Below are 13194 nucleotides of genomic sequence, written 5' to 3' on the forward strand. Positions count from 1 at the left end.
TCCAGCTGCTCCTCATCTCATCAGCCAAAGGAACCTGATGGCCACACATCCTTAAAAACCTGAGAGAGCTAAAGCTGTATCCAAAAATATCAGAATCCTGGAATGGTTTGGGTTGGAAGGACCTTAAATCCCATCCCATCCCACCCCTGCCATGGCAGGGACACCTCCCACTGTCCCAGGGTGTCCCAGTGTCCAGCCTGGCCTTGGGCACTGCCAGGGATCCAGGGGCAGCCCCAGCTGCTCTGGGCACCTGTGCCAGGGCTGCCCACCCTGCCAGGGAAGGATGAACTCCACAGGAACAGAACAAGGACAGCTCAGAGCTGATGGAACCGTTTCACAACCCCAGACACCAACTGCAATGGATGCTTTGGAAATCCACCCGGATTTCCTCCCCTGAGCGAGGCAATCACAGAATCAGGAATATCCTGAGCTGGGACCCACAGGGATCACCCAGTGCAGCCCCATCCCTGCCCAGACCCCCAACAATCCCACCCTGGGCATCTCCTGGGGCTCTGGCAGCCTCAGGCCGTGCCCATTCCCTGGGGAGCTGTTCCAGGGCTGATTCCACCCTCTGGGGAAGAGCCTTTCCCTGATCTCCCATCTCCTGCTCTCCTCCTGCATCCACATTTACTCCTCTGCTCCCTGTGCCAGAACCAAGCTTTTTGTGCCTCCCAGGAGCTGGGAACGCCCCGAGCTCCACCTGCAGCTCCGGGCAGGGCTGGTGGCTCCAGGGACATCCCTGCCTGAGGGAGGCAAATGTATTCAATTTTATATATTTTAAACTATTTCATTTAAATTTCATTAATTTTTTGTTACATTTAATTTTGTTTGGCCTTTTATTTGTGATTGGATAATTGGGCAAACATAGCAGCACTGACAGCTCCGGGGTGTCCATCGGGCTCATCCCTCCGTCCCAGCTCAGCCAGAGGGGTGAATCCCATCCTGGCAGGGCGTTGTACACGAGTGACAGGGTTTGTGATTTGTTATGGCACGGGAAGCATCAGGACAGCTTCTGTGGAGAAGGGGATTATTTCCCAAATCTCTCCTGCCCTTTGTTTCAATCTTCTCCTGGAGGAAAAAAAAAAAAAAACCAAAACAAAAAATAAAAAAAAAAAAAAAAAAAAACCAAAAAAAATTAAAAAAAAAAAAAAAAAAAACCAAAAAAAATTAAAAAAAAAAAAAAAAAAAACCAAAAAAACACTAAACACAAAATTAACAAACAAACAAACAAACAAACAAAAAAACCAAAAAAAAAAAAACCCAGCAAAATCCTTCAGGCTTTTTCCTTAAAGAAACCCCTCAGCTCTGGCAGCTCCTCCCCAGATCCCTCTCCAGGCAGGGAGGTGACAGGGATCTGGCACAGCCAGGGAAGAGCAGCTGGGAAAAGGAAGCAGGCACTGGATCCCAGCCCGGCCAGAGCCCTGTTCCAAGGCCTTGGCATCCCTCGTGCCTCAGTTTCCCCTGCTGGAAACACACGGATGAGCTCTCCCAGCACCTGGGGATGATTCCTGACCCCCAGGAAGGAGTTTCCCACTCTTATCCCAGGTACATTTTTCCTCATCCATGCCCTGAGCAGCTGCTGATCCCTGGAAGTGTCCAAGGCCAGGCTGGAGCACCCTGGGATAGTGGAACTGCTCATGGAACACCAGGCTGGTGTTCCTGAAGGAATCACCCTTTGATATTTCAGCCAATTTTAACTAACCTTATCAATTACCACTTGAAATAATAATCTGAGGAAGCAAAGCTGATTTTAATGGCAAATCCTGAAGTCTCCTCAGAGCTCTCCAGCAGTATTTACCTGATTAGAAGAATATTGGTAATGATTATGGTAACAAAATCAATTTGTGGTAATTACTTACCTTCCACTGCTCTCGGAATTAGAGTTTTATGTTATATTTTCTTCTAAATCAAGCCATTGATCCTGCCATGAATTAGAATTATGCCAGCTCGCAAAACACCCAGACTAATTGAATAGTTAACCAAGCGCTCAATAAACTTCACACCTCAGTGTCCCACCCCTTAAAGTGCTTAATTAGCTGCTGCTCCTTGCAAACGAGCTGCAAATGAGGCCCCTTGCTCTCCCTTTTTATTTAACTTTACCTTCCAAGCACCTGACCCAACCGAGGGAGGGTTTGGCAGATTTCTTTACATTTTTCACAAGGTGGAGCTGATGGCAATGGCTGAAAGATTCCAAAATATTTTTAAGTGTTTGTCAGTCAGCTTTGGAGCAATTCTGCACAAGCCAGGATCTGTGAGAGCCAGCTCAGCAAAGCTTCAGCTGCTCAGCCCAGCTCAAACTGCTCCAGGAGCTCGGCTGGATCCCAGCTTCCCACATTTGCACCCTTGGGAATTGCAGTGGGTTTAATCCCAGAATCCTGGAATGGTTTGGGTGGAAGGGACCTCAGAGCCCACCCAGTGGCACCCTGCCATGGCAGGGACACCTCCCAGTGTCCCAGGGTGTCCCAGTGTCCAGCCTGGCCTTGGGCACTGCCAGGGATCCAGGGGCAGCCACAGCTGCTCTGGCAATTCCAGCCCAGCCAGCAATTCCCAGTTCCCAATCTCCCGTACCTCCCTGCCCTCTGGCAGTGGGAGCCATTCCCTGTGTCCTGTCCCTCCATGCCTTGGAAATCCCTTGGCAGCCCCAGAAGAGGCCAGAGACACAACCAGATGCTTCCCACCCTGGGCAGGATCCCAGTTTCCTTATCCCAGGGCCGGGATCCCTGTCAGGGGCTGCTCCTGGAGCCCTCCTGGCCTCAGCTCCTGCCTCTGCTGTGGGCAGGAGAGCCAGGAAAGCTCTGGGCACCAAGGTTGGGTGTGTTCCATGGTCAGTCACTCCCCGGCTCCCTGAAGTGGTGATCAACCCCAGCTTCCAGCTCTGGGCAAAGCTCCTGACCTGGAGAACGTCCCTGGGCTGGCAAAGTCCTTGTGCCACTCCCAGCTGGGACACCTGGGACAGGGCACCCTGGGCATGGCAGGGATGGGGAAATGTTGAGAATTGGAGAAATGCTGGATTTGGGCAATTTGGGCCCAGTGTGTTTCCTGATAACCTTGAGAATTGGAGAATCCCCACCCATGGCAGGAGGCTGGAACGAGGTGGGATTCAAGGTCCTTTCCAAGCCACACCAGTTTGGGATCTCATAGCAAAGGAAGATAATGCTGGGGATGGGCTGCCCCTGGTCCAGGCTCCCCAGGCCAGCTGCAGCCAGATGTGAGGCTGTCCCTCCCAGCAGCCTGGGACAGCCAGGCTCCAGCACTCTCCTCCTTTTTCCCCTTCCCAAGGCAGCCCCAGCAGAACAGAGCAGCCTGGGAACACACAGGCCCATTTAAATCAAAAAAAGCAGCTGGGAAGGGACCCCCACCCCAGCTGCTCCCAGATTTCCACACCAGCACAGCAGGGGGATCATTTGCAGGGAGAGCTTCCAGCAGTCAGGACCTGCAACCACTTAAAACTTTTCCTTGGCAAAAGCACCAGCGTTGAGCACGAGGTATTTAACAGCATTAACCACCCATTATCCCCCTCCTCACTTCTCAGCTCGCTCCTGTCTCGAATTTTATTGTGCTTTTGCTTCCAGCTCCATTAAATACTGCAGGAATCACTGTCTGTGAGACCGTGGAAAATACCAGGCTGCCGAGGGCAGAGGCAAAAGGAACCCAGATGATATTTAACTCACTTACAAAAGTGTCATTTCAGCTGCTAAGGCCATTAATTGGAAGCCATGATATGCTCATCATTTTAATTTTGGGTTCACTTAAGCTACGTGCACATAAAAGCAGCAATTCCCAGCTTTTCATTCCTGCTCTCACACGAATCCGTGGCAGAGCCGGTGCTGAGAGGAGATGGGAGCAGACACTCCTCAACTTTGCTGCAATTTAGCAGGGTGATAATTAAACTCAATCTCGTGGCATTAGGTGGCTCCATGTGACACGGGATAAATCCTGAGAGCAGAATTTCTTCTAAAGAAAATAATTGTGAAAGCCTGAAATGGGTTTTGTCAGTGCCACAGCCACTTTGTGCTGACCCCTCAGATGGCATCCACAGGGATCCAGCTCCTCTGGGAGCCTGTGCCCGGGCCTCACCTCCCTCCCAGCCAGGAATCCTTCCCAATATCCAATTTAAACCTCCTTTCTTTTAATTTGAAGCCATTCCCTGGGTCCTGTCCCTCCATGCCTTGTCCCCAGTCCCTCTCCAGCTCTCATGGTCCTGGAAAGGGCTCTGAGCTCTCCCTGGATCCTTCTCTCCAGGGGAACATTCCCAGCTCTCCCAGCCTTTCCTCCTGAATTCCAGGTCATGGAATTACCCCTGACTTCCCAACAATTCAGCTCTGGCTCCTGTTGGAGGCATCAATCCCTCCTCAGAGCACAGTGCCAGGAGCTTTTCCTGAAATGAATCCTTTGATCACATTCATAACTTCTCTCCCTGTGTGGATCCTTTTTTAATTAAGTTTAAAATGCAGTAATTGCCCACTTTGGTTGTTGGGATTCTCCAGGGGCCACTGGCAGTGCTAACAGTGGTGATCAGCACAGGGACCTGCAAGGGCAGCCTCCTGTATCTGCGGGGTTCCCAGGCCAAGGAAGCAATGAGGAATCTGACTCCATGCTCTCAGAAGGCTAATTTATGATTTTATGACACTAAATTATATTAAAGAACATTATACTAAAACTACACTAAAGAATACAGAAAGAATACAGACAGAAGGCTAACAGATAACAAGGAAAACTCGTGGCTCTCTCCAGAGTCTGACACAGCTTGGCCCTGGTTGGCCAAAGAGTGAAAACAATTCACACAAACCAATGAAACAATCACCTGTGGGTAAACAATCTCCACACACATTCCACAGCAGCACAACACAGGAGAAGCAAATGAGATAATATTGTTTTTCTTTTTCTCTGAGGCCTCTCGGCTTCCCACGAGAGAAATCCTGGGCAAAGGGATTTTTCAGAAAATGACAGTGACAGGCAGCATTCCAGATCCACAACAGGGCACACTGAACACCAAAATCCAGGGAGAGATCAGCACTCCTGGGCCCATTTCCCACCCTGGAATGTCTCTCTGGGAAGATTTAAAGGCAGAGGAGACACGAGTGTTGTGGCTGGGGAAGGGAAAACTCAGAGAAGGAGGAGAGGGAAAAACACCTGGATCATACTCCTGGCAGGAGACAGGCCAGGGGTGACAGAGCCCTCCAAGGTCACCAAGCCCAATCTCCAGCCCCTTCCCAGCTCCTCAGGGATTCTCCAGCCCCTTTCCTTCCCTGGACACTCTCCATCCCCTCCATGTCTTGGTCCTAAGAAATCCCTATTTTTTACAAATATTATCGCAGAAACTGGGTCCTCACAGGCAGGAGAGAATCCAAAGGCCACGTGCTGGCTTCCAAAGTGGGAGAGATTCTCAGGATCATGGATCATGGGCACCTCCCCAGGGTTCATCCAGCCAAGCTGTGGGTAAAGAACCTCAGAGACCTTTAGGGAAGCAATTCCTCCCGCTCCTAATGCTGCCAACAGCAATTCCAGATACAAACCACAGCCCCAGCAGCTTTTATTGGAATGGGTTTAGTGACTGGCAGCACGGAGGGAAAAGAAAAGCCCAAACCCCAGCACACTGTGGGAGCAGAGGGATCCGTGCTGGGACTGGGACTCATGGGATTCCCAGGGAATAAAGGGAATTCTCCCCTCCCCAGCTCTCCACTTGGGGTTCTGGTGCAGCACAAGGCTGGGGCTGTGTGCAGGGAGAGCAGGAAAAGCTGGGCCTGTTCCAGGGAACAATTAAACAAGGAGATTTACAGCAATGCAGCCAGCAAAGCTCAGAAGGGCTCCACTGCAGAATTCCTGCTCCCAGGAATGGCTGGCAGGCAGGAGGCTGTTCCTGCATCCCTAAAATCCTGGAGGCAGCAGAGAATGGATGGACCCAGACGTAGAGGTGCTCACAGCTGAGGATGAAGAAGCCAAAGGAGTGCAGGGCACTGGAAAGCACGAGAAAGGAAGGAATTTCTCAGGTATTTTAAAGGAAGTTTACAGGTATTTAAAAATAATTTTACTCAACGTGCTGCTTGGCTTTTGTTTCCAAAATAATTGAACCTTTTTTGCTGTGATTTTAGATTTTCACGTTTCTTACGTTTTCCTTTTGCAATGCCTTCTTTGAAAAGGAATCCCTCTGCAGCAGCTGTGGCACTGCAGAGCCCAGAGCCAGGATTTGTCCCCTCGCTCCCCAAAGCCTCCCCTGTCCTCCAGCACAATCCACAGCTGCCACAGAATCCCAGAATCCCAGGATGGATCGGGCTGGAAGGGACCTCAGGGGGTCACTGGTGCCAGTCCCTGCCCAGGGCACAGGATTGTGTCCATGTGGCTCTGGAATGTCCCAGGGAGGAGACTGAAGCCCCTCTCTGGGCTCTGCTCAGGGCTGGGCACTGCCCAGGGCAGGAATTCTGCCTCCTGTGCTTGGGAATTCCTGGGATCAGCCCCTGCTGGGCCCCCAGAGCAGAGCCTGCTCCATCCATTCAGATCCCTGTTTATTTGCAGGAAAGCCCTGCATCCCCGCCATCAAATGCAAATTCCCTCATGTGTCTGGAAACTCTGTAATTAAAACAGAAACGGAGAACATGAAGAATAAAAAGATGGCCAAAAAAATGTGATTTTTTCTGCCTTTTGTTCTGCAGCAGCTCCTCAGGCAGAGAAGTCCTGAAGTCAGTGGGGTAAAAACACAACCAAGGGAGCAGCAAACACTACCTGTAAAGAGGAATTTCATTTTCCCAGCTCCAGATGTGCACGGGAGCAAATGCCCCATCCAAACTTAACTATGGACATGGAAGTTTACCCTGGCAAGGCCTTGAGTAGTTTGGAATTGATTAGTGGTCCCCCAGCACAGGAAGGATGTGGAGCTGCTGGAGGGAGCCCAGAGGTGGCACCAGGATGAGCAGAGGGATGGAGCAGCTCTGCTGGGAGAGCTGGGAATGTTCCCTGGAGAGGAGAAGCTTTGGGGTGAGCTCAGTGTGGTCTGGAGGAGCTGCAGGAAAGAGGGAGAGAGAGGATTTCCAAGGGCTGGAGGGACAGGACACAGGGAATGGCTCCCACTGCCAGAGGGCAGGGATGGATGGGAGATTGGGAACTGGGAATTGCTGGCTGGGCTGGAATTGCCAGAGCAGCTGTGGCTGCCCCTGGATCCCTGGCAGTGCCCAAGGCCAGGTTGGACACTGGGACCCCCTGGGACAGTGGGAGGTGTCCCCACGGGATGGGGTGGACTTTGAAGTCACTTCCCACCCAAACCCATCTGGGATTTTATGACCATTTTTGCCTTTTGGGATCCCCAGAGGTAGGGAAGGAGCAGCTCCCACCTGTGCTGCAGCTCCTGGCCAGGTGTGTCCCTGTTCAAAGCCCAGGCAGACCCAGCTGGGGCTGGCACAGATCCTGCACTCACTCCAGGCCTATCTTTAAAAATCAGTTGAGATATAAATTCCATTTCAGTGCTGCTCCTCTTGATTGCTGCTTGCAGAAAACCATAAATAATTAATTGCATTAGAGAAATGTCACTCAAGCCCAGTTTTGCCTCACCTGATGTGAAAAATGACCACTTGAAAGACAAAAAATCATCAGGCTCTTCATCTTCATCCTGCCCTGCTGTCTGTTCCCCTGCTTTATAAAAACCCCATGTCTCCATGTAACCAAGTAATTATGTCTGAAGCCATCCTCAGGCACGGTGATTTATCCATGGCAGGAGGATTTATCCCAGCCTGACCCTGCAGAGGAGGAGGAGGAGGAGGTCACAGAGTCTCTCAGGAGCAGTGTCAGGTCCCTGAAGATCCACAGAACTTTGCCAAGACTCACCCACTCCCACAACAACTTCAGGACCGTTTTTGAAGGGCACAGGAAAGCTTCAAGCATCAGGAAAGCACCAAGATGTGGAGTGATCACAGGAGTTGGTTATTTGGTTAAATACAACCCCATCCCCATCTCCAGAGGTTCCTTGGGATCGTTCCTGGAGCAGCAGTGATGGCATCAAGTGGAGCTGCTTCCACCCCTTCTCAGCAGGAGGACAAGGGTGAAGAGCTCCCAGAACTGGGAGGGAATTCCTATTTTTATGTACCAAGAGCTTTGGTGTGTCACCCCTGTGGAGGAACACACTGCTGGGGTCTCCTACCTGAGAAAATTGAGCTTTACACCCGACATTTGCAGATTTAAACTCAAAGAAGCCCAGAGCTGAAATGAGAAGCTGGAGATTGCTGTGCTGAGTTCAGCTCTTGTGGCTGTGGTGCTCAAAGAGCCTCTTGGAGCAGTAGGAGGAGGTTTCTCAGCTCAGGGATGGACTTGCAGTGTGGTTGTGTTTGAGGGTCCCCAGGATGAGGGAAGAGATGAGAATCTTGACTCAGAAGAGATGGTTCAGAAGGCTGATCTGTTATATTATTGTATTATATCATATTAAAATGCTATACTAAAACTATACTAAAAAAGAATAGAGAGAAAGCATCCATCAGAAAGCTGGAATGGAATGGAACGGAATGGATAACAAAACCCCTTGACTCTCAGAGAGCTGGACCATGGTTGGTCATTAAGTAGAAACAATTCACATGGACCAATCACAGATGCACTGTTGCATTCCCCAGCAGCAGATAATTGTTGTTTTTCTTTTCCTCTGAGGCTTCTCAGGAGAAACAATCCTGGCAAAGGGATTTTCGTAAAATATCATGGTGGCACTTGCAGCTGCATTCTTGGGTGGAGGAGGAGCTTGAAAGGGACTAATTCTGATGAGGATGCTGTGCCAGGAGACCCCCAGTGCCCGTGATCTGCACAGTCTGTGGGCACAGCGTGGGCTGAGGCACAGCTCATGAATTCCCATCACCCTCCGTGCCTGTCCTGCAGGGAATTATTACTGACCAGCCAGGATGAAACCCAGCATTAAACTGCAGGAGGAGCTTTATCAGCCTCACAGATGGAAAACCAATCACTGCAGAAAGGCACTGGGAGCTGGAGACACTTTCAGGTGAGCAGCTTTACTCAGCTGCCCGTTTCCAAAGGCAGCTGTAAGTTCAGTCCATGGAAAAACCATTCCCTTAGTGCCTGAGGACAGCAGGAGCCAGCAGCAGCTCCCTGGGAAGCACAAGCCCTGGAGCAGTGTCAGCTGAGGATGATGCTCCAAGGATCTCCAGTCCAGCCTGGCATCACTCCTGCTGTCTGCCCTGATAAATGGGGCTCCTTGCATCTTCCATCTCCACAGAAATTAAACTCTTCAGACTCTCTGCGCTGCCACGAATAAATTACATGTTTGTTTGACTCGGAAATTTCCCTCTGACAAATTCTGAAGGTATAAATAACCCCTGAAGCCTTGCAGGAAGATGAATAGCCCTGTTTTATCCATCATAACTCACCAAGCAAACAGTGCCCGGGTTTAAATCCCAGCCCAGAGGAGTGGGAGAAGCATTGGGCTGGTGCTGTCCTAAGCAAGCCAGGCTCAGCTGGGTGCAGGGGGTGCAGCAGGACTCTGAGAGGTCTGGATCCATTAAAAATTCCCAAAGGAAGATCCTCAGGCAGCTCCCCTCATGCCAAAGCTCTGCACCCCAGCTCAAGGGACAGAGCCCCAGCAGGGATGGCTCAGCCTGGGGTCAGAGCCAGCCTGGCAAAACCCAACTTCCCACCAGGAAGGACTGAACCACTGTGAGCCTGGGGTTCTGGGACTGTGAAACTGTTCTTGTCTGCTGCAAACACCCCCAAAACAGTGACCCAAGTCTTTGCCCCCCTGCCTCCCCTGCAAACAGCAGCTCCCTCCCCAGCTCCAGCCCCCCTTGGCTGTGGAAAAGGACAAATTGCTCTAAAGGATCGGGGTTTTCTTGCCCAAGAAGCAAAGCAGGGCACCTACTGCAGCACTCCAGGGTTTTATCCTTGTCCTGCATGGACCAGGAATGAGGGCTGGGACCTGGAGCTGCAGAACTGAAACCTCAATAACGTGCAGGAGTCAGGGGCCGGGGGATCTCTGAATGGTTTCTGGCAAAAACCAGCAATTCCATCATCAGTTTTCTTGTCCTGAGTCTCCCACCAGTCTTTTCTCTCTCTTCCATCCCTGCACAACTCGTGAGCAGCCAAAATCAACCTTTGGCTTCAGCGAGAATAGGTCAGTCTTGCTAACAAAGGCAGGCTCACATTCCAGAGCAAATAAAAGCATTCATATTTCAACTGGCAATAAATTCAATTTCCCTGAAGGACTGATTTTCACCAAGTTATGAGATCTGACACTTGTGGTATTAGATAACTCTGTTGCCTTTTATTTCTGGGTTTGAGACATCAAGTGGCAAAAGGGGAAATAAAAATGGCAGGAAAGACAAACTGTTCTGAGGACAGAACGGTCCATTAAGCAAAAATTTAAACCAACTCATCTTTGGCTCTCTCTTGCTCAAATGCAGTCCTGCTCCTTCCCTTCAGGCTGCTATTAACACTGTTATAATGAGTAACTGAAATCAAACTCCAGTGAATAAATATGCTCAAAGGCATTTTGTTATTTCTGCAATTAGAGACAAACTCCCAGGGTAGAGCTAAAAGCTTTTGGGAAATCACATCCAAGGAAACTCTGCCAGGACTGCAATCCTTGGGCTGCTCTTAGCACATGCAGCAACTGCTGGGAAGGAGCTGGAACCCCAACCCCAAACCTCTTTATTCCTTGTGTCTGCTCAGGTGGGAAGTGCTGCTGGAAGGGGAGAGCCCAGTGGCCAGGTCACCTGTGTGTCGAGAGAAGGGAACGGAGCTGGGAAGGGGCTGGAGAGAGGGACAGCCGGGGGGTCGGGCTCTGGGACAGGACAAGGGGAAATGGGCTCAGGCTGTGCCAGAGGAGGTTCAGGTTGGATATTGGGAAAATTCCTTCCTGGAAAGGGCTGTCCAGCCCTGGCACAGCTGCCCAGGGCAGTGCTGGAGGGATTTCAAAGCCCTGTGGATGTGGCACCTGGGGACATGGTCAGTGTGGCCTTGGGGAGCAGCTGGGCTCATCCTTGCAGGGCTTTTCCAACCCGAACAATTCCGTGATCCTAAGGAGCACAAAGGCTTTTGGAGCTGGCCTTGGTGCTGAGGACAGGGCTCTGCCTGGCCCTGAGCCCTCAGGGATCCCCTCGGGACTCGGGGTGAGGCTCCCAGTCCCCAGCAGCGCTGTCCTGGTCCCCCTTGGTGAGGAGGGTTTGTGTCAGAGAGCAGAGCTCGCTCTGAGTCCAGCAGCCCCTGCCTGCAGGGCCCCGTGCCCAGCGCTGCAGACAACAATTACATTGACTTAGCAGTTATTTATCCCAGCAAAACTCAGAGGGGATTTATCCTTGGAAGAGACACGGTAATAAAAGGGAAAGGATCAGGCAGGCAGGGTTTAAAAACCCCTCATTTCCTCCTGTGACTGCCTAACAGGCTTTTGGAAAGCAGGAGACAGTAAATGTCATTTATTTTGACTTTAATAATGCTTCTGAGGCTCTTTGGCGTGACATTTCCGAGCGAGCCAGGGCAACAGGGATAAAACAAAGCAGAGGTAGGAAGCCAGAACATGCTACTGAGAGAGCAGCTGCCCGTGACCAGGGGACAGCTGAGTGTGCCCCTGCATCTCCCTGGCCCTGGCACTGTCTGGCTTTTCCCTGAGCAGCCTGGGTGAGGAGAAGCACCAGAGGCACAGCAGGCACAGCCCAGACTGACCCAGGCTGCTCTCTGAGCAGCTGGGGCAACCAGGCTGAGAATTCAAAGGGTTTCTGACAACTGGAAAACAGATGGGGAAAAATTATTTCAGTTTATAGTGGGAAAAGCCAAGTAATGCACAGAGCAGGAGCTGCTGCACAAGCACAGGCTGGGGAGATAGGGGAGGAAAAAAGAGGTTGTGGCTGCCCCTGGATCCCTGGCAGTGCCCAAGGCCAGGTTGGACACTGGGGCTGGAGCAGCCTGGCACAGTGGGAGGTGTCCCTGCCATGGCAGGGGTGGCACTGGGTGGGATTTAAGGTCCTTCCAATCCAAATCCATCCGGGATTCTATGATTAAAACTGATGCAAACAGGTCTGAAGGCATCACACCAGACCCGCAGGAAAAACACATGGAGAGGAATTGAACTTCTCCTTCCCACTGAGCTTCCACAGGTGACCGGAGTGATCCACCCCCAGCTGGCAGCAGGACAGGGTTAGAGCAGCTGTCATAAAACCACGGAATGTCCTGAGCTGGAGGGACCCACAGGGATCATCCCAGCCCCATCCCTTCCCAGACCCCCAGCAATCCCACCCTGGGCATCCCTGGCAGCTCCTGGAGGTCTGGCAGCCTTGGGGCCATGCCCATTCCCTGAGGAGCCCGGGCAGTGCCAGCACCCTCTGGGGAAGAGCCTTTCCCTGAGATCCAGCCTGACCTGCCCTGGCCCAGCTCCAGCATTAATTTCATTCTGTGCCATTAATTCCATTAATAAATCCAGGCCGTGGTTGCTGGATGGATTTAGTGGTTCCTCTGGACCACGGGGAGCCTGTGACAGGTCCCTGCTTTGCAGCCAGGCTGGGTTTGTGGCTCTGTCAGGTGGTGAGGCCTGGCAGGCACTGCTGTGCCCTGTGAGCTGTCAGACGGGGCACATCCATCCTGCTGCATTCCCAGAGCAGGACAGGCTGCTCCAGGCTCCGTCTCCAGGCCCTCCCTGCTCCCAGCTGGGAGTTTGCAGGGAGTCACGGCAAGGTGTCTGTGAGCGCAGCACAGGCAGCCCTGCTCTGATGTGATGTGACACATCAGCTGACACCTTTTGTTTGGTGTGGCCCGCGGAGCCGCAAATGAAATCCCAGCTGTCAAGCACCCAAATTAAAAATAAATCACTGCTCTGACCCCGGAACCCCGGCTGACAACTCATCTCCCCCACGGCATCGTGTTCCTCTCGCTTTCCGTCCTCTGCCATCCTTCCTGCCTTCCGTTATTGTCCAGGCCTGGCTTGGGAAAGCTCTGCCCACCTTAAACTGCTGGGTGCTGGGGGGAGATGGAATGGAGGGATGGATGGATGGATGGATGGATGGATGACGGATGATGGATGGATGGATGGATGGATGGATGGATGATGGATGGATGAATGGATGGATGGTGGATGGATGATGGATGGATGGATGATGGATGGATGGATGGATGGATGGATGGATGGTTGATGGATAGATGGATGGATGGATGGATGGATGGAGGGATGGGATCAGGCTGGGGGAGCTTTCCCTGGATCAGCTGGAACTGGGCAAGACGCCTGCT

The 13194-nt window shown here is 51.7% G+C and overlaps 1 long non-coding RNA gene across 2 annotated transcripts in view; it reads right to left on the reverse strand.

Annotated features, from left to right (window-relative positions):
- Positions 1 to 885: 885 nt before the first annotated feature.
- LOC121348716 overlaps positions 886 to 13194 on the reverse strand; it is a 28651-nt gene continuing 16342 nt past the window's right edge. The window contains exon 3 of one of the 2 annotated variants that reach the window (XR_005954396.1): positions 886 to 1068. This is a non-coding gene — a long non-coding RNA (uncharacterized LOC121348716). Of the gene's footprint in view, positions 1069 to 6523; positions 6568 to 13194 lie in introns of those variants that run through there. The other variant, XR_005954397.1, reaches the window with a different exon arrangement.

The sequence above is a fragment of the Pyrgilauda ruficollis genome, unplaced genomic scaffold, assembly GCF_017590135.1.
Source record: "Pyrgilauda ruficollis isolate IOZ18807 unplaced genomic scaffold, ASM1759013v1 scaffold129, whole genome shotgun sequence".
NCBI lineage: Eukaryota > Metazoa > Chordata > Aves > Passeriformes > Passeridae > Pyrgilauda > Pyrgilauda ruficollis.